Source organism: Anser anser (assembly GCF_964211835.1).
Source record: "Anser anser genome assembly, contig: HAP1_SCAFFOLD_213, whole genome shotgun sequence".
NCBI classification, from domain to species: domain Eukaryota; kingdom Metazoa; phylum Chordata; class Aves; order Anseriformes; family Anatidae; genus Anser; species Anser anser.
In genome coordinates this window covers 101,475-126,895 of record NW_028153731.1, presented here as the reverse complement: position 1 = coordinate 126,895, position 25,421 = coordinate 101,475, and the positions used below count along the sequence as shown (strand labels likewise).

At 49.2% G+C, this 25,421-nt stretch overlaps 1 long non-coding RNA gene across 1 annotated transcript; it reads right to left on the bottom strand.

Moving 5' to 3' along the window:
* Positions 1 to 13,149: 13,149 nt before the first annotated feature.
* LOC310890687 lies at positions 13,150 to 14,982 on the bottom strand. The gene is made up of 4 exons (XR_014577272.1): positions 14,946 to 14,982; positions 14,393 to 14,481; positions 14,159 to 14,276; positions 13,150 to 13,259 (listed from the first exon to the last, which is right to left on the bottom strand). It is a non-coding gene; the product is annotated as an uncharacterized lncRNA (long non-coding RNA).
* Between the last annotated feature and the right edge of the window lie 10,439 nt (positions 14,983 to 25,421).

Sequence of the window (25,421 nt, the reverse complement as noted above, 5' to 3'; positions counted from 1 at the left end):
TGGATGTGATGAAACCACGTGAGGATTTGTGGATCCCACCTTGAGGTGCACAGAGAGGGCCCATGCCCTTCTGTAAGTGGTTTGATGCTTGGCTGAGGCAAAAAATGTGTTTTTATTGTGAATGCTTTGTTTTAGTATTCTGTAGTTTGTGTAAAGTCCTTTCACAAGCATTACGTTTGGTACTTTTGCTCAGTGATGTAGCTGCACAGAGTGACAGATGCAATGTATGGGTGAGGGCCTCTGCACGTTCTCTTTTTCCTACACACCATCAACAAATAAGGGTGGACAAATAAGAGTGTGCTGTGCTCCTGCCATACGCCTCAAGTACTAAAGCATAAACAAGAGACTTAAAAGTACCCCTGTCACATTAAAATTCAGGACAGCAATGTACTTCATCAAATGGGCTGACCTGTTGAGCGTCTCAGGATGTGGTGTATGAAGATGCACTCCATCTGCTTCCAGATTAGCACTTGCAGTGAGCAAGCTGCCTGCCCTTAACATTTTTCATTTCATTTTTCACCTCAGTTTTGCTGGTTCTCCGTGATTCATTCTTGGTCTAGAAAGAAAAAACCAAAAAAAACCAAAAAACAAAAAAGTGAACTCAGATCAAAATAAAAGGATTTCCTTCTCATTAATTACATGTTCTTAACTTGACAGATTTGGTTATTGACTAAGAAGGCAAATATCTGGCCAGATATGGCCAAATATCTGGCCAAATGAAACAAGCAGCTAGCTTGCTGGAGACATTGTCTGGGAAACAGTGAAAACACTTGCAGACAAAAACATATCAAAGGACTAACGCTTTGAGCTTAATTCTAAGCAAACATCATAAACTCAAAACTCTTGTTTGTCTTCCTAACAGGCTGGTATAGTAACATGTCACATTGGATGACTTTGCAGCATAGATGTCAGGAATGCAGCTTGGGATCACCTCCTTCTACTTAGAGTTTAGTTTGAAGGGATGAGCAAGTAATTTTTCCTGGGTTGATGGAAATCTGTTCTAAAGTCTGTTTTCTAACACTCTCATAGATACTTCTCTGTCCATCGCTCTGTCCTGCCAACTCTGCTGTGAGTGTGAAGTTGTGGCAAGAGGGATTTCCTCTTCCTAATTTGACCTGGTGGACACCAACTTTCCTACTAAATTGCCGATGTTGCTGAGGAGGCAGCAGTATCAAAGCCCTGTTGATGAAGATATAACAAGCTTGGGGAGGCTTTGGCATTTCTGTACAATGCTGCTCCCTGATTGTGACCCAAGACTCAGATTCTGAATGAAGCAAAGCAAGCTAGAAGAAAACTGTATGTCCTGGTAATTTTTTATTTTGTTTTATTTTATATTTTCATTCTTCACCTGTAAGAAAATCTAAATCTTTAAACCATTTGTTTGAAACCACGGTTTTATGGAAATGATTTTGGGTGTGCTCCTTCACCTTCTTTGGAACCTGTTTAACCTCGCTTCACTTATAGGAGACCTATGCTCAAATTTATGCTTACCGTGATAAAGCAGTATCCTTTTGGTATTCTTTTCTTTGATGATTGCACGTGAGGCTGAAAAGAGTTTTCAGTATGATTCTTCTTTTCCTTTGCAGTCTCCAAAACTCTGTATTATAGCTGATCTTCATCTCTGATCTGAAAAGCTTCACAGGCCAGAAGAGAATTGAGATGAAGAAGGAAATAGAGAATGCTGATGAATATTTCCAATTACCACCCGTAAGTTTTGTGAAAGACTCAGGTGCATTTCTGTAGTGGTAGAAAGTTAATAAAATCATGATCATGCACTTGAAGGCAAGTAATGGTATAAAAATGAAGAATGCAAGGCCCTGGTTAAAGACAATCTTTAGGCTGCTTCCAGATCAACACTTTATTTGCTTATTCCACAACCTCATCTCCACTTGCTTAGAAGCTGTGAAGATTGGAAGTACACTCAGTGTTTTTCATCCACTCTGTGTAAAATTATAAGAATTTTCACTGGCTATAAAAGCAAAAAAGACAAACAGACCCTCCTCTGGGGCTTCAGAATGCTCCTAAGATCACCCAGACTGGATAAGTAGAGATGCTCCACTATAGGTGCATATAGATGCACTACAGATGCTGGCAGAGATGCTCTAGCGTAGACGTGACGCACTTTGACAGCATCTTTTCTCTGACAGCAACTTACGTCTTGGTTCTTCACATCAAACCAGAGCAGTTTCTTTGCCTTCACAACCTGCAGACTGACCTCTCGTGTGTACCTGTGGTGGATTGAAGGTAATGCTTGTAATGTTTCTAACACACCCTGATGCTGTATTCACTTTAACTTTTAGAAAAGAGAGCAAGAAGCTTCACAGCAGTTTCTTAGGTGCCTGTCTGTCTGTCTATCTATCTGTCAATCTATCTACCTATATGCATATTTATTTAATTATTTATTTACTTATTTAAAGACATCTTTTGTTCACTAACATGAATCCTCTGACTGTTACTAATGTACGGCACATACCGTGACAGTATAATAGTGTATAAATACCCTTCATCTCATCCTTGCTATTGTTACTGTATTTTAAAAATAATTGTGCACATAATTACCCGCTTTTACCCTGTTTTAAAAAAATACCTACTTACTCGATTATAAAATCCTATAAAAAGGGGTGAACTCAAAAGGAAAGAGAAGCCAATTTTCATTACATTTCTAAACTAAACAGCTAATCCTGATAGATTCACTCCCTTTCAAATAGAACACTCAAGAAATAAAACAGTAAAAATTCACATAATACTTCTTTTATAACAAGATTGCATTGCACAATAGTTCTTTGCCTAACCCTGCAGTTACCCCACAGGCACTGCAATTGCTTACTTGGTCTTCTCCTTTACTTGTTTTCAAGGTTTACTTTTCTAACCAATCCTTAATGTTACAACATTGGATTTATTTACCTCCTTCGATATCAAGAGAATAAAGCATTTGCTTCAGAGGACAGCACTTTGATGCTTTATGGGGCTAATGGCCAACGTTCTCAAAGCACTTTTCATCCGTGATTTAGATATTTCTCCATCTTTCCGTCTTCCTTTAGAACTCTTAATTGAAGTATTAGGTGTAGAAGAACACTGAAACCAGCTGAAGCCATAGCAGACATAGTAAGGACATGCTTCTGTTAGGAAGTAACTCAGAGTGATTCCATGGTGTATTTTAGACGGATTTACTCTGGTCCTCTGGACTAAGCATCCCCAAGGGCTATTTCAAAGCTCTCTGAATGATCTGTCATTATCTCTTACACTGTAGTCTCCATTAGGAAAGGGTAAACATTCATTGCCCATGTGGAAAGGAACTGCTCAGTTAGTTGTTTCTAACCAAAATCTCTTGATTGTGTTCTATTTACAGAAGCCACTTGGCTAGCCAAGCTAAATCATTGAAAATGGAAGTAGTGGAACTACTTCAAAACCGTGCTTCTGCTTCTAAGCAAAACTGCACTGTAGGTGGGGACACAGCAAGAGGACGTGTCCAAGGCAGGGTGGAATTGAAAGTCACCTGTCTGAGCCACAGAAAGAAGTCAGCGATTCCCAGTTTGAGACTCTTGCTTGACTAGTGACCCAGCAGCTGCAACGCTTATGATTACCGCTGATGGATTCCCATGAATCAGGCAGTGATATAAGCTACGAGAATGACTGAAGCGATTTGAAGTGACGGTTCTCCCTCTTCGGCATTCAAGTTTGTGAAAGAAAGGGGAAGAGAGGAGAAGAAGAGAGGAGAGGAGGAGAGGACAAGAGGGGAGGGAAGGGGAGGGAAGGGGAGGGGAGGGGAGGGGAGGGAAGGGAAGGGAGGTGGAAGGAATGGGAGGGGCGGGGGGTGCTACCCTAAATAAAATGGCCAAATAAATGACATTTTGGATCTGGAGCCAAATATTTATGTTGCCATTCATTCCACAACCTGATTTATCACTGCAATGTGCGTATTGCACAGTGCCATTAAAGGTTTGGCATGCACAGAGGGGGCTGAGTATTTTCAGAAATAACTTTCCTTAATAACTGAATCAAGACTTCTGCTGTAATGCAAAAGATCAGGCAATTGATTAACATAGGGATGGCAGCTGAGCAGGGGAAACATCTTCAAAACTTCCAAACATTTCCTTTATACAGAACTACAGCTCCTTCTTCTCTGCTCACCGGTTATGAAAGTTTCTCTCACCTGCTTAGTAAGCAGAAGCAGTAAAATGGGATTTAGAGGATCCGGCTAGAGCAGAAGCGCCACTTAGAGGAAGCAATCAATTTATAGGTAGTGCAGTGTTTGAAGAGAGTTTAAGCGGCTTTCCAAGGAACATATACTAGTGCAAAGCAACCGATTTATCTGACTCTCCAATGAAAGAAAAGGAAGTGCAAAGCAGCAAATGCTTGGGAGAGGGAAAAAGAGGTGCATCTCAGCTGTCTGGGGGGAAGAAGGCAGTCAGCTCTTAACAGATTATTTGCCATCTGATTTGTTTCTCAAAGGCGTAACATTTAGTTAAGACAGTGGCAGTTTACTACCTGTGGTGCTGATAGAGGTTAAACAAAAGACACAAGGGCAGCAAAATCCCTCACTCGCTTCTCACACAAGGACAAAACTGTTATGGGAGAGAAATGCAGGTTACTTTCTCAAATCTCACAGCACTTTTTGACACCATTGGCTACGGGTTACCTCTTAAGTATTTGAAGATTTCAGTAGGGCTGACTGATTTAGATGTGGATAGGTTTAAATCACACTTGTCAATGTGCTATTAATGTCGAACCACAGCCATTTCTTCCCTAGACCTCTTAATATGCTAGGCAGTCCCAGGAAGCGTAAAACTTTGACCCGTGCTCTCCAGCATTTGCGTACTGCACTTTCTGTAGGTTCCTTATTCTCTAATCAGAATTCTGACAATCTCCTTGTAAGAAATGGTCCAGCAATTCGTGCCACTAAGGGGTTTTGAAGGGTTAACATTGAGGCCTGGGTTTAGGCGAGAAGAGAACAAAGGGATTTCTTCGGAGAAAAACTGCTGACTTTGCACGAATGTGCAGTAACTTCTGACAGCCGGCCAAGAGACCACTAGATAAGGAGGAAGAATATGAGCCTCCCTGTCCGAGCGGCCCCCGAGAAACTAACAGAGACTGATAAGCAGGCGCACCTGGGAGGACTTCGGATTCGGGAAACCAATTATAATAACCCTGCCTCTTCTAGAAGTAGTAATGAATATGTATTAGCCTAGGAGCATAAAAACCAGCCGCCTTACGTAACAGGTGTGCGTCCCGGTGGAGCAGAGACTCCCGGCGCACCCAGCGCTGTTTGCTTGCCTCTATTCGTTTAATAAATTGTAAACTCTGATTGTAATCCTATTTGGGACTCAGTCATTTATAACATCCTCAACAGCATACAGATACAAAATGCACAGACCCAGTGTTGTGGTTTAACCCGGCTGGCAGCTAAACACCACACAGCCGTTCGCTCACCCTCCCCCCTCCCTCTCTGGGATGGGGGAGAGAAACGGGAAAGTGAAGCCGGTGAGTTGAGATAAAGACAGTTTATTAAGACAGGAATATAATAATAACAATAATAATAATAATAGTGATAATGATAATAGTATTAATAATAATAATGTGTAAGAAAACAAGTGATGCACAATGCAATTGCTCACCACCCGCTGACCGATGCCCAGCCTTTCCCCGAGCAGCCGGCCCCCCACCCCGGCCAGCCACCCCTATATATTGTTCAGCATGACGTCAGATGGTATGGAATACCCCTTTGGCCAGTTTGGGTCAGCTGTCCTGGCTCTGTCCCCTCCCAGCTCCTGCTGCACCCCCAGCCTGCTCGCTGGCAGGACAGAGAGAGAAGCCGAAAAGTCCTTGGCCTGGTGTAAACACTGCTCTGCAACAATTAAAACATCAGCATGTTATCAGCGCTCTTCTCATCCTAATCCAAAACATAGCACCCTACCAGCTAGAATGAGGAAAAATTAACTCTGTCCTAACTGGAACCAGGACACCCAGATAAAACAGGCTCCCATCCGCTTGTATGATTGTCAGACATGCATTCTTTTATATTAACTGCTCTTTTCTTACTCCCTTCAGATGAAACATAAATAACTTCAGCTGACTTCTAAACTCTACAGACAGCTCTGGTGGTGCTGTGTGATGGAATGTGATTTTTCCTTACAAGCCACCAATTATTTCCATGTCTTTTCTGGACCTTGGGATCTCTTTTGGGAGCTACATTACTCAGAGAAATACAAGAAGGCTGAGATCACCACTGCCTCAACATAATGCAAAGTTTAAGGCCTTTAGGACAGCCAGTTTGCAAATGAATGCAGCCCCATCTTCTCAGCATTTTGAGACAGATGACTACCCAACACTGAACTGTCTCAAGGTTTCAAACTGAGACAGCTTTGTAGAAATAATAGAAAAATTTCATTACAATTGGCCTAGCATGGAATTTATTCTTAAAAAGTTTGGTAGAATATACTTGTAGACTTCAAAACTAGTACATCATCATTTGAGCACTCCTTCGTCTACACGATCTTCTCCAGAAATACCAAACTTTTAGTCCTGGTAGTTAGAGCTAATCAGTCATATTAGCTAATCAAATTCCCTGATCAGTCACTTGAAGTCTGTTGATGACATCTGTTCTGAGCTCTACAGCATTGGTCAGCTACTGACTTGCGGAAGTCAGACTCTATCTAGAACCTCACAATGGTTATAAAGCAGGTCTGTTTATTCGGCGCTGCGCACCCACGCCGGGCACAAGGGGGATAGCTCCACCTAACTTGCGCACCAACAGTTGCAGGGAGTCCTATCTGGAGCTTTCTCTGGACTCGCCGCGGATAGATAGACTTCAGAGCTTAAGATGTTACTTTGATTTCCATTTTCCCTTGTTCCAAAGAAACTTTTGCATCCAATTTTTCCGGCACGTCCCTTCCTAAGAAGGGCCTAAGCAAATTGGGTAAGTAGAAAAACGGATGGATTCCCATCATTTTTTCCCCAATTCCAATCTTGAGCACTGAAAAAAAAAAAAAAAAAAGCCTTTTCCTTTTGGCCAGTTGCTCTGGTAGAACTAAGCATTAGTATACATTCTCCGTAGAACTAAGCATTTATCCCGGGATGTTCAGTTTTTCGACACTGTATAAGCCTTCCTGCTCTCACTTCCCTCCGTTTTTCATTTCTTTTCCTCCTAAGACACCCGTGAAAAACTTAAGAAACCTCCTGGTCAATAACTTTCTTCAGACAGCGTCAATGATATCACAGCAACCCAGACTTATTTAACTTTTTCTTTAAAACAGCTAACACAGATTCTGTATCATTCTCACGCAGACCAGTCCCCAGCTTGATCATCTGAATTGAATTTGTTTTATATTAAACAGATTTTCTTATCATTTTTATTACAGCAGATGAAAAAAGCGCTCACGCTTTTGCTGGCTTTCCATCACATCTGATTGACTGAGGCACCCTGATTCCCTGTCTTTATTTGCTTTCTGCAGAATTCTCCCATCTCTTTTGGTTCAAGTTCGACTGGCAAAATGCTTTTCACTGGTTACTACACTTAGCTGCTATACATCTTTGTTTCTTAAGATAACTGTTTTCATATTTTACAATAGAACGTTGCCATGATCTATTTTGTAAGGTCTGGAAAAAAGACCCCCCCTTCCCACAGCCCCCACCCCAAACAAAAAAAAAAAAAAAAAAAAAAAAAGATGCTTAGTCCTTTAACATAAAATACTTATTCATTTGGCTGGATGGAGGAAGTTAAACACGGTTTATATTCTATCCATGTAGACTGCACTCAGGAAAAGTTTATGTTAAATTCTGCTGACAAATGCAGAATCCAGCTTGCCTGCTCTAGGAAGCGGAACAGACCCACAGCGGACACGAGAATGTACTGTCAGAACAATTAGGAAATAAAATCTATCGTGATCTAAGTTACTGACAACTGTCAAATTAATTCACTTTGTTCTTATTCAGCTTGGAGGAAACGGGCACAGAAATTACTCATTTACCCTAAGTACATCTCTGTCACCTTCTTCTCATCTCCAACACGATTCTCATTTTCAGATTGACCTCAGTGTCAACTGTGAGTCTATGTTAAGTGTCATGCACCAAGTGTCACAGGCAACTGTGCTCTGACCAACACTACCCGTGCTGGACAAGCTATGGAGAGCAGAAGTATTTCTGTAGTGGTCCTAGGAGAACCCCAGTTCCTTCGGATGCAGCTCTTCTTAGAACACTAAGGAAAATCTATTCCTCAAAGGCTGCATCTCTGTTAGATGCTGGGATGGAGCAAGAATGTAGTTTTACAATAAAACTCCAGTAATCACATTTACTCCATCCAGTTGCAGTTTCACAGAGGATTAGTGCTACATGAATGAATGTTCTCTCTAAAGAAACAGAAATTAAAGATCTGTTTCAGGTGCAAGATCAATGTATTGCAACCCCGAAAGGGGATATAAAAACCCAAACTAATCACCTGTTCTTCGGATAGATTTGAATCAAAGTTTGCAGGCGTTTTTGTCCAATGGCTCCAAACGAATCTAGTCCAAAGCTCCTAGATGCTGGAACCACATGATGAATATGTAAGGTCTTTAGCCTTAGCTGCTTTGATCTACTGATCTTCTCCAATTGGACTACATTGCTTGTTGCTATACCTCCAAGGGAACACAACACAGTTTGGATAAATTCACAGTCTAGAAAGAGCTCCAGCAGGAACATGGGTCTCCCTTGCTACCATCATCACAGAAGGTGTGGCAGCCACAGGGCCACTTCATTCATTCACTCACAGAGCACCAATAACAAATACTCCTTGCTGTAATATTCATTTGTTGCAAAACTACATTCTTGCTCCATCTCCACACCTAATATAGATGCAGCCTTCGATGAATAGACTTTCTTCAGTGTTCCAGTAAAAGTCATTGCTTATTAAGTTTAACTGCCTTTGAAAAAATAATACTCGGAGGTCTGTACAATTGGCAGCACAGGGGTTGACCCATATATCATCAAGGGTCTGTCTGGAACGGTACGAGCTGGTAATAGTTTTGTTTCAGATGTGTTTCAGCTATGCCCATTGCCTACCACAGAAGCAGGAGAAAATGCCTCTTTACTGTTCTACATGTCCAACGCTCCATTTGAATTCTTCTTGAAGTTAGGGCTTCCAACAATCCAAACCAGATGCCCAGCCTCCCAATCTAATGCATGAGCAGAGGGGCTCTCTGAAACACCAGTACAGACTAGGTGAGAAATACCTTGAAAGCAGCCCTGTGGAGAAGGACGTGGGGGTACTGCTCGATGAGAAGCTCAACAGGAGCCAGCAATATGCACTTGCAACCCAGAAATCCAACTGTATCCTGGGCTGCATCAAAAGCAGAGTGGCCAGCAGGGCGAGAGAGGTGATTCTCCCCCTCTGCTCTGCCCTCCAGAGTCCGGGGGATGGAATAGCAGGGCTCCCAGCACAAGAGAGACCCGGACCTGCACTTGGTCCAGAGCAGAGCCACAAAAATGATCATCAGAGGTATGGAGTACCTCTCCTATGAAGACAGGCTGAGGATAGACTCAGGTAAGGAAGAGATTTTTACTATGAGGGTGAGGAGACACTGGAAGAGGTCGCCCACAGAAGCTGTGGATGCCCCATTCCTGGAAGTGTCCAAGGCTAGGACAGATGGGGCATTGAGCAACCTCGTCTGGTGGGAGGTGTTCCTGCCCATGGCAGGGGGGTTGGAACTTGATGATCTTTAAGATTCCTTCCATCCCAAACCGGTCTATGATTCTATATGCTAGGGAATAGCCCTTTGGCCAGTTTGCCTCAGATGTCCTGGCTGTGTTGCCTCCCAGCTTTTTTGCAACCACAGCCTCCTCACTGGCAGGGCAATGTGAAAAAAAAATAAAAAAGCTGAGCACCTGTGCCAGGGACACCCAGGGAGGACACTGATACAGCCGGCCACACAGACAACCACAGACAAGGCGCTGCTTGCAACAGCACCCACACACAGGCCTCACGTAACACACAGGCACAGACAGCCGAGTCCCCTCCTGCCCTGGGGCTGGCAGAGACAGCAGGTCACTGCTGCAGGCACACACACGGCACTCTCGGGGTTCACAAGCACATACACACCCGCACACCTGGCCCTGAGAGTCCTTTCACATGCCCTCAGATTCCCCATGCCTCTGCCTGCTCCTCGTCCCCATGGGCCTCCCCTCCAGGTCTGCCACGGAGCTCCCCTAGCTAGGAGGGAGCTATGGGGACGTGGGCTGAGACACAGACTTCTGCCCTGGAAATGCGCGCAACTGGCAGCGATGAGCATCATGACGGGAAGCCACACTTAAGACAGCGCAGGCATAGCAATGGGAGCCTTGGAAAGAGCTCTCCTTTCCACCCACATTCCTCTTTCAAAGCAGAGATCCAGCTTATGCGTACTCAAGTCTAGGGTGGATGAAGTGACACAAGCAGTCTGTTTGGGAAGAGCCCCGGTGCTCTTTATTTTCCATTCAGGGGTGGAAAGCGGGAGAGCTTCCCAGCCCCTTTGCTCAGAGCTCCGCTGCTGCCGCCGTCGCCATTCCCAGCACCTTCCCCTCCACTGCGGTACCAGCATCTAGCGCTAGGGAGTCAAAAGAAAAAAGAGGATGAGCAGGTTGTGTACAGGCTGAACACAGAGAAATACTGCAGGCTTAGCTCGGGCCGTGCACGTAGGGGTCTGCTTCCCAGGAAGCTTCAAGGCTGCCGAGAAGTGAGACAGATGCCTCGTGCCCGAGCTCACGACAGGGTCCCCAGGGGTGCAGCTCACCAGCCTGGGGCTGGGTCAGGTGGAGCGGAGGACCCTGGGTATTCTGCACAGGTATTCCCCCTCAGGGCAAGGTGTCCTGGCGTCAGCGCTCTCCAAAGGAAGGACAGCCTCTCGGCTTTGGAAAGGGGAGAGGCAGCCATCCAGGGGACCCCTCTGTTTTCAGACAGGACTTTCACATCCCACATGGGAAAGCCTGTTCTGGGTGCCCAGCCGCTCCCCGTCAGGTGTCAGGGAGCTCCAGTCCCAAAGTCTCCAGAGTCTCCAAAGCCTGCGTCCGTCTCGGGAGGGGTGTCGGAGACGTGCCCTCTTTCTCCCAGTGCTGCCCCCAGGGGAAGGATGGGCCTTGCAGCAGCGGGAAGCACCATCCCTTTTTGGAGATACTTACCGGGGGAGCTGCTGCTGCTGCTGCTCTTGCCGCAGCCGGTTTGCCTCCGCAACATTTCTGAATACACTTTGTTGATGGCGATGCGGCTCCAACCTTTCCAAAACTTGGAGTGCTCGTGGGGAAAGGCGGCTGCAACAACAGGAGAAAGGGATCCCTCAGCCTCTGTCAGACACCCCTTCTGCCTCTCCCCTCATCCATGTTATACATTAGTTTTGGTAGAAATCATTCCCGACACATCGTGGGTAAGGTAGATCGAATTTCTATTTATTTGAGCAACTCAGCAAGCAGCGATAAGTAAAACAGCGCTGGGCGGCCGGGGAGTCTCCTGCTCCGCCAACGGCGCGCACCTAAGCCCGCCAGAGTCTCCATTTATAGCCTAGTAGTTCCGGGTTTAGTGGCACATCCTGGTGTCTTCTTACGACTGCGAGGCCTGTTGCTAGGGGGTCTTCGTCAGTCCTCTGGTGGTCGTGGGGATGAAGATCGTTGTCTTCCTCTGCGTCGGGGTCGTGACTTTGCTGCTGATATGTGTGTTCTCATGTGAGGGGGAATGCCATTTTGCCCTTTTTTGGAGCTGGTTTCTACTGCAATTGTTAACTTAACAGGAAATTCCTATACTTGTTTTTTTCCTTCAACAGGACATTGGGGGTATAAGCAGTTAACCATTGAAAACCTTCCCATCAGCAATATTTAATGAACAAACAAGGCTTTACCCATTACAATCCAGACCCTGCACCCATGCGGTGCCACGTGCACCCACCCTTTCAACCTGTGGTGAGTTTTAGGCCTTGGCGGTAACCAAGGTCATGCCCGCTTTAGGAGGAATCAAAGGGTGTCACAGGCAACCCCAGGACTCAGGGACCAGGCTCCTGGACATGTCCTGACATCACTCAAGAGCTACTCCAGTGCCCCACGACGGGAACGGAGCCGGCACACACTTACTCAGGCTGGAGTCTCTCCAGCTTGCCTGCTGCTCCCAACTCCTCTGCTGGGGCAGGGTTCTCAGCCTTCCTCCACCTCTTCCTGACCTTGCTCCTGGGCTGGGCTGGAGGATGGGGAGTCCGAGCATGTTGGCTGTTGAATCGCTGCAAGGAGAAGTCCCTCTCATCAAACAGGACTGGACGTACAGCTGCTCTTTCCCAGAGGACCTCTTGAAAGGACCCTGCAGCAGGACCTGCGAACCAGGCGACTCGGCGCTGCCAGCCCACGTCTGGCTGCTGCTTTTATCCCTCACTTTCTGCTGACAACCTCTCCCTCACAGGGAGGAGCAGCAAAAGCCCTGACCTGCGGCCTCGTGCCCGTCCTGCTCCCACCACCCTGGGACCTGCCGCCCTCGGAGCCCGGGCAGAGAGGATCACCGCTGTTCTCAGCGGTGTTGATCACTGCCAGTACCTGGGGTATCTGTTGGTCCTCCCCCTCAGACCAGGCTTCCCATGCAGCCATGTCTGCCTGGGCTTGCTCTTGTAGCTTTTGGTACGTGGGCCATGAGCTGTGTGTTTGGTCCCACTGTGAAGACAGGTTCCAGACCTCCTGGAGGAAAAAAAAAAAACAAAAAAACAACAAAACAAACACAACAGCAGACAGGATTGGTCTCAGCTGTCCCTCAGGCCTAACCCACACTCCTGCCCCCTCGCCTCAGCCGGTCTGTCAGCAGTGCTTCGACCCTCAAGGATGAGGGGCCCTGAAGCTAGGCCAGGCTCCTCAACTCGTGACAAACACAGCTGAACAGCCCGCGGTGACCAAAGCCCTCTGCCATCAACGACTCAGAAAGGCCTTGCTCCTTTTCCATGGCCCCTGGTCAAAATGAAGTGGCTCATGGCAACACGGGAGGCAGTAAGAGGCAGGGAAGGTGTGCGGGACGCCACCTTCCGTCTCCTGAGGAAGAGGTGAAGGAGGTAACAAATGTGAAGACGAACGCATCCCAAGGGACCTGCTCGGGATCGCTCCACACAGAGGCTTTTGTACAGGCCCAAACAGCACAGTCATTGCAGCAAGGCAGAGCAGGTACCTGCAGCGCTCTCCTGGAGGCTTCAGGAGCAGGGAGCGCAGTGGTGGTGGACTTGGCTTGAGGAGCTGTTTCCTGCCTGTCTGCCTTCTTCGTCCCGGGGGAGCTGCCTGGACACAGGGGGAGCACACTGCAAACAGACACCGGGAGGAGGCTGCATGAGCCCAGGGAAATTCGGTCTCCAGTCCGCGCTCGCAAGCTGCGTCAGCCTCTGCAGCAGACGGCACTTCCGCAGCGAGCGGGCATATTGGACTGGCCGTGTTCACTTCAGCGGAGACAGAGAGAGCCAAACGCGAAGCTGTGGCACCACCTGCCTTCAGGAAGGCTCGGGATGCCCGTATCCAGGCCCTTTTTGGTGGAAGAAGGAGGGGAGCGGTGTCTTGTGCAAGGACAGGATCCGAGAGACACCATTATGGCCCACCCGGGCTTTACTTCAGCTTCTCCTCTGTGGCCCTGAAACACGGTGCGCTTATGGGTGGAAAACAGGTTATCGCTGGGGAGCCAGCGGAGCCATTGGAGAAAGCCGTCAGGTAAGGAGCCCAGTCATGCCATCTCCCTACCTCAGCACTCTCTTGTGCCTGCCACAACGTTTGGGATAGCGTTTGAAAAAAATGCCTGAAAGAAACTTTTCCATCTGGTATCACAGCTCCTTAGGCTGGAAGAAACAGCAGGGGAGATGGGGCCACGGCAATCCTAAGACACGGTGAGACATGTTAGAATGAAGGCAGGGGACGTTTGCTCCCACAGCCAAGAAGATGGGCTCTGCTGCAATGTGGGGGGGCTCCTGAAGGGAGAAGAGCTTCTGCAACAAGGCTCTGCGTTCAGCTCCCCCAAGGATCGGGGCCCTGCTGGAAAATGAAGCTGGTGTGCCAGTCTCAGGCAAACGTGCTGCACGCTTGCCATCCGTTGAGAGAGCGGCCTCCGCTGGGACGTGTGTCAGGAGCCACCCTGCGGCTGGTGGGTCCAAAGGGGACATCTCTCCAGTGTGGCTGCAAGGGGCTCCTTCCTCCTTTCCCCCAGGGGTCTCACCTGGTAGAAGGCTTCTTCTCCACATCTTGCTGCCTTGTGCCTGGCTCCCAGCTTGTCAGGATGGGGAGGGAAAGCTACTTCCTCCTCTGCAGCAGGTTGCCAGGATGGCACTCTGAAACTAGGAAAGGAGGAAGCTCTTCCGAGCAGCTGCGTGGGCACTGCCTTTTAACCTGGTTCAAGTCAGCCAGCACGGGACAGGGACCACCCCCAGACAGCAGGGACCTGTTCCCTTACCTCTTCTGATCCTGCGCTCTCCTGCAGCTTCCTCCTGCGAGGTGGCGGAAACTTTGGCCTCCGGCCTTCTCCTCACAGTCAGATGAAACCTGGAAAACAAACGATGACACGGGCTTGAAGAAGGCTGGCCTCCTACCCGTTGCAGCTTGCTGGCAGTAATCCTCCTGGTGTCGCACAAGGCATGGCATCCCTTTTCCGTCATGTCCATGCATGGGGTTTGTTGTCAGTCTTCCCGCAGCACCACAGAAGGTAGCCTAAATTCCCCTCCACATGCAGGCAATTCTCTCTGACGGGAATCGCGGCAGCACGGGCACAAGAATGGCAGAATATGGAGGCTGTACAGTAACACTGCCAGGCTTTTTGCAGAGGCAAGCATCCAGACGCTCAGAAGAAACTCTCTTTGCTCGTGGAGAGAGCAGCTAAGGGGGCAAGCGTGGGGAAAGGCATTTGACTGGCCTGCCATGTCCGGGCTGGCCAATAGCAGTCAGATTGCTCACCCTTTGCTAGGATTCCCAAAGAAATGGAAGTAGCCCCCAAAACCTCACCAACTTACGCTGTGGAGCAGTGCAACCAGGCCCGCGGCGCTCTCCAGACGTTTGATGCAGTCTAGATAAAACTTCACGCACAGAAAACCATCTTCGCGTGGCAGAACTCCAATGTCCCTGACGGCAAAGGGGACGTGCTCCTTGTTCCTCACGAGGAAGCAGTACAAGAGGATTGTCTCTTGCACGCAGTTCTTCGCCACGTGCAGTGGGAAGGAGGTGGCTCGCGATAGCTGCACGTACTTCAGCGGCTCAATCTTGACACCATCTGCAAGGAGAAGCAACATCCTCAGCGACACGGCAAGCCCAAGTTGCTTGCAACATTCAGAACAAGTTCCCAGAGAAAGGGTCGCTAAGAGAAAGAGCTCCTGGGGCACGGTTTCTTTTGGGGGAACTCAAGCTGTACCCTGACCGTTGGAGACAATCCTCTACTTCTCCCAGGCCTTTCCAAAGAGCAGGGAGAACAAACCGTTCCGGACATGGGGCGGGAAGAGGGGGGCTGCTGCCTTCTCACCAGGGAGGAGCTCAGTGGGACAGTAGATCTCCTCCAGCCACAACTCATCGATGTCCAGCTCGAAGAAAGGCCTTCGAACCAAGAGCAGCCCTTCTTTGCCATGGAACTGCTCTCGGACAACACCAAAGGTCCCGAGTCCCGCAACCCAAACGCCCTGCACACAGAAAAGACAGAAAGGCCGATGAGGGAGTTCTTGAGAGACGGGAAAAGGGATGGCTGAAAGAGCAGGGGGACACTGCTCTGTGCCCTGCCCACTCCTGAGGGACAATGGGGCAAGGTGGGGCACTTTGGAAAGCTTTGCAAAAGAGCCGCATCCTCAGTTTCTTTCGTCTCCCCCCTCACAGCATTTGCCAACATCCCTTGGCTAGAGAAGCGCCCAGAGGTTTCCAGCACACGGATTAGACCTGGCACTGATTCCCAGCAATTGTCCTAGGCACGGACCCAGGATATTCCCCCCTCTCTCTGCTCGCCCTCCCCACGCAGACCGCAGGGAAGAGGGAAGCCCTAGGGTGTGCCAAACACCTGAGAGGCAGAGCACATCTGGCCTTGGTTTCTCTCCCAGCTGGCCGAGAAGCTGCTCCGGGCACCCTGGGCAGTCTCAGTGCACCGCCATGCTGCTCGGGCAGGGATTGCCTCATGCAGGGCCCACGACACCGGCCCACCTTATCCCGCTTCAGCTCTTTCGGAATGTAGTCGCATACAGCATCCCAGATAGCCTCAGTCCCTGGAAAGCAAGGAAAAGACACCTCAGGCTCCAGGCCAGCCAGCTCACAACCTCTTGGCAAGCACCTCACCCAGGCGATGACACATGCAGGCATACACAAGCACCCCAGAAAAACACCACGCACGCATTCCTGGGACGTTCCTGAGAGGCCTGTGGGAGCTGCAGGCCACACCTAACAAATTTGACTAACAAATACTTCAGCCCCCCTTTTCTAGGCAGTCCGGTAAAGTCTATCTGCCAATACTCTCCAGGCGCCTGCCCCTCAGCAGTGGAGTTTTGCATGTTTATTGGATTATTTCTCCAACATATGTCACACCTTTCGGTGACCGACCTAATAGTCTCCACCATAGTCCTGCGTATAAATGACTTCTTTAAATGCTTTAGCAAATGTTCTGTTGCCCCAGCGCACAGCATTATGCTCCTCCTTCACTAGACCATTTGTAAGGGAAGAGGGTACCACTGCTGGACCTGATAGGTACCTACCTGTCGGGCACCACAGCCCTGCGCAGCTTCCACGGTGTCTCACGGGCAGGGGCCAACAATTTCTGAAAGACTGCCCTTGTACTTAAAAAGCAGCGGTCTTCGCTCAGGGGCTCTTCAGGCCGGGGATCGGGGTCCTCTCCGAGAATCGCTCGGTGCTGCCTGAGGTTCCGCCATCCCAGGAACCGTCGAGGCTCTCCCAGGAAACAGTCCTCGAGAAGAGCTCCGAGACCCCAGCCGGGGCTAAAGGGCCAGTCTCCCCCTGACTGGGGCTGCCCACGGCCTGTCCCCAGGCCAGGGGAACCGCCCCAAGGTACACAACACGCCACGGCACGACGCAGGGCCGGGCAGCGGCTGCCCTCACGCTGCCGGGGCTCTGGGAGCCACCCCTCACAGCCTCTGCCTCCCCTCAGTGCTTCCCGCTCCTCCCTCCCGCTCCTCCCTCAGGGCTCGCCTCTCCTCAGCCCGGGCTCCGATTGGCTGCCAGAGCCGCCAGGCAAACGGAGCCCCACCCCCTGCCGGCTGGCTGGGGCTCGCTGCCATGGCAACCGTGCAACCGCCTGACCAGGCAGGGCGGGCGCCGCCATCTTAGGAGTCGTGGGCGGGCTGGGGGCGTCTCGGGGCCTGAGGGGGGGACCTGGCCTGTGTGCCCGGGGCGCCCCTGCCCGCCCCTGCCCGCCCCTGCCTTTGCTCGCTCCCTGTGCCTCACCACCTCGTCTTCCCTTTTCTTTGCGGTGTCGAACGCCCGAGAAGCCCGACAGGCTCAGGAAGGCGGCCAGTCACTTGCACAAGAAGCAATAGGGCCGGATGCTCCTGGAATGCTACTTGTTGCAGCTTTGTGCCTGGGTATCACTGTGAGATCAGGCTAACAGGATGAAGGCTTTGTTCCTCGTCCCTTCTGTTGAGAGAGGGGTTTTGCCTCTCGGCAGAAGCTATCCCCAGGCTCTCGGCATATTTAAGCAAACTAAATGCAGCTACAGCCTCTTCTTTGTCTGAGACCGGATCGCAGCTGATGAGGAAGTAACGGGACCAGCAAACCCTTTCTGGCTGCAGCAGCTTGGGCCCGGCTGCCCTGGCCCTGGGGCAGGAGGAGCTGCCTGAAGACCCCCAGGGATGGCACGGAGGGGCTGCGGGCCTCCCGGGGGCTGTCTTGTGCCTTGGATGTCCCATCTGTGGGGCTGAGCCCTCTGTGCCCCCAGGAGCTGCTGTGCCCTTCAGAGGGGCTGGGGCTGTGGTGGCAGTGCCCAGAGCCCTGCAGCAGCCTGCTCCGGACACTGCCCTGGGGCCAGCCCAGCCTGAGCTGCTGGACTGCGCTGGGCAGAGGGCAGGGAGGTGGGCATGTTAGCGTTCATGAAAACACATAATCCACAAAGTGATTATACGAAGGTGCTTTATTAGGCGCCGCAAGTTAGGGGCAAGCCTGCCCAAATCTAACTTTGTCCGATTTGTTCACTCAGTTCTCTTTTATCTCCTAAAATATTACATATGCATTAGGTTTCACAACTCATCTATGCATATTCATTTCCTAGCTCCGCCTAGCCCCGCTTCGTATGCTAATTATCTTATCAGTCCTTCTGCGCTTGCGTATTACTCTCGGGTGGTCATCGGGATGAAGTAAGATGTCTTATTGTTAGCGTTCATGAAAACACATAATCCACAAAGTGATTACATGAAGGTGCTTTATTAGGCGCCGGAAGTTAGGGGCAAGCCTGCCCAAATCTAACTTCGTTTGATTTGTTCTCTTAGCTCTCTTTTATCTCCTAAGATACTACATATGCATTAGGTTTCACAACTCATCTATGCATATTCATTTCCTAACTCCGCCTAGCCTCGCTTCGTATGCTAGTTATCTTATCAGTCCTTCTGCGCTTGCGTACTACTCTCTGGTGGTCGTCCGGGTGGTCGTCGGGATGAAGTAAGATGTCTTATCAGAGTTGAACTTTTTAACCTTTCCTTCTCACGCATGCTCTCTGAGCCCTTGGTCTCAGTCCAAACCGCAAGGTTGGTTTGATCCAGTTCCCAGGGTCCAAGAAGCCCCAGTTATCCAGATGTCTTGCAAATTGAGCATTCTTTTAATCCTCCTTACTCCTCATCATGAATTGGTGCATTCTCATGTTACCCTTGCACATATCTCATATGTACCCTTGCACCTTTCTTCCAAGCGCAGCCTCGGAACAGTACATCGCAAATGTAACATATTAAACAATATTGTATTATTTCTTCTTCTATTACTAACATTTCCCCCCTTTGAAAGCATTTCACTCCTTTCGAGGAGTGGTTTTCTGCTAGGGGAAATGACCCAGGTGTGAAGAAGTGTGTGTGCCAGGTGAGGGAGGGAACCCCAGGGATCCCTTCAGGCTGTTTCCCAGCAGGTTCCCCTGCAGCCCCAGGGCCATGGGCAGGGAGCCTGGTGGGGGGCAGAGCAAGGGAGGCCTTGGGCTGGGCCTCTGCTGCTGAGCTGGGCCGGGCTCCTGGGCCCAAGGGGAGCTCCTGGCAAGCGGGCAGCGCTGCAGAGAGCCAGCTCTGCCCAGGAGCAGCTCCTCTGCCCAGCGCAGCAGGGCTGGGGGCACTGCCTGCAGCTGGCACGGGTAGGGGAGAGAAGGGAGAGGGAGGTTACCGGCTGAGTGGAATATGAGAATACTGAGAGCTGAGAGGAGGAGAAATCTTCATAGCACATAACAGGGTAAGCCTCCTTCTGCAGTGCAGTGCACAGGAGTATCAGGGAAGATTTCCAGACCCAGAACTTCCCACAGAAGATCTGGCTGGTTGCACTTGGTATTTCTTTAGTGTGGAGAAGCACAAGCTCCATTGCTAAGGTTCCCTGCTGCAGGGTGAACGTGCAGGCCTCCGAGGGCTCCCTTGTTGCAGGCCAGCTGCAGGCTGTGAATCCTGGGGTGCAGGCAGGGGTGCCCGGGGCTGTGGTGCAGAGCAGGGTCCCTGCTGTGCCCCAGGGGCTGTGTGCCGGGGCAGGGCCTCTGCCGCCTGCCAGGCTCAGCACTCAGCCTGCCCGGGGAGCTGCCCAGGGCGCTGCGCGGAGAAGCTGCGGGTGGAAGGAGCCCCCCCGGCAGGGCAGGGTCCTGCTGCTGGCGGGAGGCTGCTGCCTGGGGCAGCCTGCTCACAGCTCCATTGTACGACAAGGGCATTTCCCAAGCAATTTTTTCTAAGCAAACAAGGTCAAAATAGGGATTTTCTGCCCTCTTTTCAATTGCCTACTCTACTGGACAGGAGGGGAAGCAGGAAGAAGTGGAAGAGGAGCTGTAAGTTTGAGCACTTTGCTGAGACTCCTGAACTGTAACTCTGAGGATCTGTATGTTTGTGAGCTGCCCCAAATGTACCTTCAGCCTCTCCTCTTCATATTGAAAGCGACAGCATCAACTTTGCTGAACCCAGCAGGGCTTTCTGACAGGTCCTTTTGCACCTGCAAAGATGCACATGCACCTAGGCAGTCTCTTGCATACAGGCAGGTTTCTGAAGGGCAACGATTACTGCACACAGATTTGGTTGAGGCTGTGAGCAGAAACAGGAATAAGACATGAGACAGGGAAACAACTCCCAGAAATAAAACCTTCAGGCATCAGGGATATGATCAAGGAATGAGGGGAAAGTTAATCAGAAATCTTGTCAGAGGGAGAATTCATCAGAAAACTCCATATTTTTTCCATTCAGTGCAGACCCCTTCCTCTGAACATGCCCCCTTGCCTCCTCTCCCACCCAGAAAACCCTCTGCCCTCACGCCCATGGGTCCAAGGCATGGGGCATGTCTTCTGCAGCCAGAGCTCCAGCAGAGCAGAGGTGCATCTCTCCAGCCATGCGCCCATTTCCACCTGTGCTGCAACTGCAGAGGGGGTCAGCTGCCTGGGGGTCGTGGGCAATGCAGTTTTTGAGGCTGGGGATGTTAGCGTTCATGAAGACACATAATCCACAAAGTGATTATATGAAGGTGCTTTATTAGGCGCCGGAAGTTAGGGGCATGCCTGCCCAAATCTAACTTCGTCTGATTTGTTCTCTTAGTTCTCTTTTATCCCCTAAGATATTACATATGCATTAGGTTTCACAACTCATCTATGCATATTCATTTCCTAGCTCCACCTAGCCTCGCTTCGTATGCTAATTATCTTATCAGTCCTTCTGCGCTTGCGTATTACTCTCTGGTGGTCGTCCGGGTGGTCGTCGGGATGAAGTAAGATGTCTTCATCGGAGTTGAACTTTTTAACCTTTCCTTTTCACGCATGCTCTCTGAGCCCTTGGTCTCAGTCCAACAAGTCTCAACCGCGGTCTCAACCGCGGTCTCAACCGCAAGGTTGGTTTGATCCAGTTCCCAGGGTCCAAGAAGCCCCAGTTATCCAGATGTCTTGCAAATTGAGCATTCTTTTAATCCTCCTTACTCCTCATCATGAATTGGTGCATTCTCATGTTACCCTTGCACATATCTCATATGTACCCTTGCACCTTTCTTCCAAGCGCAGCCTCGGAACAGTACATCGCAAATGTAACATATTAAACAATATTGTATTATTTCTTCTTCTATTACTAACATTCCCCCCCTTTGAAAGCATTTCACTCCTTTCGAGGAGTGGTTTTCTGCTAGGGGAAATGACCCAGGTGTGAAGAAGTGTGTGTGCCAGGTGAGGGAGGGAACCCCAGGGATCCCTTCAGGCTGTTTCCCAGCAGGTTCCCCTGCAGCCCCAGGGCCATGGGCAGGGAGCCTGGTGGGGGGCAGAGCAAGGGAGGCCTTGGGCTGGGCCTCTGCTGCTGAGCTGGGCCGGGCTCCTGGGCCCAAGGGGAGCTCCTGGCAAGCGCGCAGCGCTGCAGAGAGCCAGCTCTGCCCAGGAGCAGCTCCTCTGCCCAGCGCAGCAGGGCTGGGGGCACTGCCTGCAGCTGGCACGGGTAGGGGAGAGAAGGGAGAGGGAGGTTACCGGCTGAGTGGAATATGAGAATACTGAGAGCTGAGAGGAGGAGAAATCTTCATAGCACATAACAGGGTAAGCCTCCTTCTGCAGTGCAGTGCACAGGAGTATCAGGGAAGATTTCCAGACCCAGAACTTCCCACAGAAGATCTGGCTGGTTGCACTTGGTATTTCTTTAGTGTGGAGAAGCACAAGCTCCATTGCTAAGGTTCCCTGCTGCAGGGTGAACGTGCAGGCCTCCGAGGGCTCCCTTGTTGCAGGCCAGCTGCAGGCTGTGAATCCTGGGGTGCAGGCAGGGGTGCCCGGGGCTGTGGTGCAGAGCAGGGTCCCTGCTGTGCCCCAGGGGCTGTGTGCCGGGGCAGGGCCTCTGCCGCCTGCCAGGCTCAGCACTCAGCCTGCCCGGGGAGCTGCCCAGGGCGCTGCGCGGAGAAGCTGCGGGTGGAAGGAGCCCCCCCGGCAGGGCAGGGTCCTGCTGCTGGCGGGAGGCTGCTGCCTGGGGCAGCCTGCTCACAGCTCCATTGTACGACAAGGGCATTTCCCAAGCAATTTTTTCTAAGCAAACAAGGTCAAAATAGGGATTTTCTGCCCTCTTTTCAATTGCCTACTCTACTGGACAGGAGGGGAAGCAGGAAGAAGTGGAAGAGGAGCTGTAAGTTTGAGCACTTTGCTGAGACTCCTGAACTGTAACTCTGAGGATCTGTATGTTTGTGAGCTGCCCCAAATGTACCTTCAGCCTCTCCTCTTCATATTGAAAGCGACAGCATCAACTTTGCTGAACCCAGCAGGGCTTTCTGACAGGTCCTTTTGCACCTGCAAAGATGCACATGCACCTAGGCAGTCTCTTGCATACAGGCAGGTTTCTGAAGGGCAACGATTACTGCACACAGATTTGGTTGAGGCTGTGAGCAGAAACAGGAATAAGACATGAGACAGGGAAACAACTCCCAGAAATAAAACCTTCAGGCATCAGGGATATGATCAAGGAATGAGGGGAAAGTTAATCAGAAATCTTGTCAGAGGGAGAATTCATCAGAAAACTCCATATTTTTTCCATTCAGTGCAGACCCCTTCCTCTGAACATGCCCCCTTGCCTCCTCTCCCACCCAGAAAACCCTCTGCCCTCACGCCCATGGGTCCAAGGCATGGGGCATGTCTTCTGCAGCCAGAGCTCCAGCAGAGCAGAGGTGCATCTCTCCAGCCATGCGCCCATTTCCACCTGTGCTGCAACTGCAGAGGGGGTCAGCTGCCTGGGGGTCGTGGGCAATGCAGTTTTTGAGGCTGGGGATGTTAGCGTTCATGAAGACACATAATCCACAAAGTGATTATATGAAGGTGCTTTATTAGGCGCCGGAAGTTAGGGGCATGCCTGCCCAAATCTAACTTCGTCTGATTTGTTCTCTTAGTTCTCTTTTATCCCCTAAGATATTACATATGCATTAGGTTTCACAACTCATCTATGCATATTCATTTCCTAGCTCCACCTAGCCTCGCTTCGTATGCTAATTATCTTATCAGTCCTTCTGCGCTTGCGTATTACTCTCTGGTGGTCGTCCGGGTGGTCGTCGGGATGAAGTAAGATGTCTTCATCAGAGTTGAACTTTTTAACCTTTCCTTTTCACGCATGCTCTCTGAGCCCTCGGTCTCAGTCCAAACCGCAAGGTTGGTTTGATCCAGTTCCCAGGGTCCAAGAGGCCCCAGTTATCTAGATGTCTTGCAAACTGAGCGTTCTTTTAATCCTCCTTACTCCTCATCATGAATTGGTGCATTCTCATGTTACCCTTGCACATATATTTTGTATCTTCCAAGCGCAGCCTCGGAACAGTACATCGCAAATGTAACATATTAAACAATATTGTATTATTTCTTCTTCTATTACTAACATTTCCCCCCTTTGAAAGCTTTTCACTCCTTTCGAGGAGGGCAAATGCTTTCACTAACTAACTAAAATATTTTACACTCAGTGCTCACCAATAATATAATCACGGAAAATTACATCATTAAGAATCAAGGAAATTACAAAGATTAGGATTGTCACAACATTTCATAAGTCCACCACTTCTGCTTTATGTTACGTTCACCCTTCTGGTTGGGTTCACTTGATCTGAAACTGATCTTGTCTATTCGGTTTTCATTCCATTTCACCTCCTGGGTTCCTCAGATTCTTTCTCTGAAATCCAAAGTTGTTAGATGCCGGTGGAGGATATTGAGGATGTGGTTCCATTTGCCGAGCAATAGTTTGCATCACTGTCCGGTTCCAGGTTGTCTTCCTTAGAACCAGACTTTTCAGCATTATAAATGTTAACCAAATTAGTACCCCTACAATCACCAATATAATTATTGTCTCCAGTAAGGACTTAACCCAATTACTAATATTCCATCCACTAAAAGTTTTATCCAACCAGCTTGTTGTCATATCTTTCTCTTCCTGTTCTGCATCTTGTTCCACTCGAGCCAGTTGTTCTATGTCATGTTCTACATCAATAGTCACATTTGGAATGTGGATGCAGCAATGATCAATACGATCTTTTAGAAATCCACATACTCCATGTTCCTTTAATAACAGTGTATCTAATGCTAATCGATTCTGTAGCACCATTTTAGCTGTAGCTTGTAGTTGGATATTAAGGTCTCTAAAGCCTTCTTTCGTGGCTCTCGTGCGCCTACTCACTTGTCCTGTAAGTTTATAAACCATTTCCCTATTTCGATAAGTAGCTACCTTTGCAAATAGAGATTCTAATGCCCAATTGAATTTTACTCCATCCGAGGGTTCATGCCATATATCTTCATCTGCCCCTTCTTCTAAACTTCTTTTTGCCCTACTAATTTGTAGGGTTTCCAACTTTCCCTTAAAAGGAGACTTTTTCCATATTGGACGCAGTGTGGGGAGGGAGTCCTAGAGTTATTTCTTTTACTTCCCCATCTATCGGTGGGTGTGTAGTCCAAGTTCCATTACTGGCTGCCCATACAAATTGTCCTGGACTTTGTATGGTACTATAGCTACAATCCACTGCGACTTGACTAGCCTGGCTATTTCTTTCCGAATTGTACTTAATTCCTCGGCAAGCACATCCTGCCCTAAGAGCTATCAATACCGGAAGTAAGTGCTCAACATCTTCATTATTACTGTCGCAAGTATATTTCTTCTCACAAGTCCACCAAGCTACCTTTGTTGACTCTTGTCTACCACTCCTATCAACCCGGCTTACTGTATAAAACTGATCAGTTCCATTCTGCTTTCCCTGCCATTTAATACACCATGATGTATTCCCTCCATACTGGAATTTCTGCAATAAACTTACTGTCCAATCACTATCCCACCCTTTCATTCCTTTTGGCTTATTTTTCTCTTGACATTCCCAAACAATCTTTTCTCTAACTCCTTCTACTACACGTAGTTCGTCGTAATGACACTGTCCCACATTCTTAAATCTGCCTATCGTTATGAAATGATAGTTCTTCTTTTCACATTCAGACCTCGATGTTGGGGGGCTCAGTTTCCTATAGTATTGTGTAACATTTATCCTCTCTAAAACTTTCACTTCTTTACATTGAATTGTTTCATTTCCTTTTACTTGGGGCAGTGGGAGGTGGTTATACCCCACTCAAGCGGGTCCCCTGTTGCTTTTGGAATGGGCATACAAGCAGTAATTCTATCAGTTCCTTTCATTATGGCAAAATCTTTAATCAATCCTACCAGTAAATTCTCTGATGGTTGCCTGTGTGGGATCTGTACCACTTGTGTCCATGGCACCTGGCCCTCTCTTTTTCTTCTAGATCCTTTTCAGTGGGCTACCAATATTCCTTTATCCAATTTCGGATATACCAATATTTCTCTTATCCCGTAATCTGTGCTATTTTCACG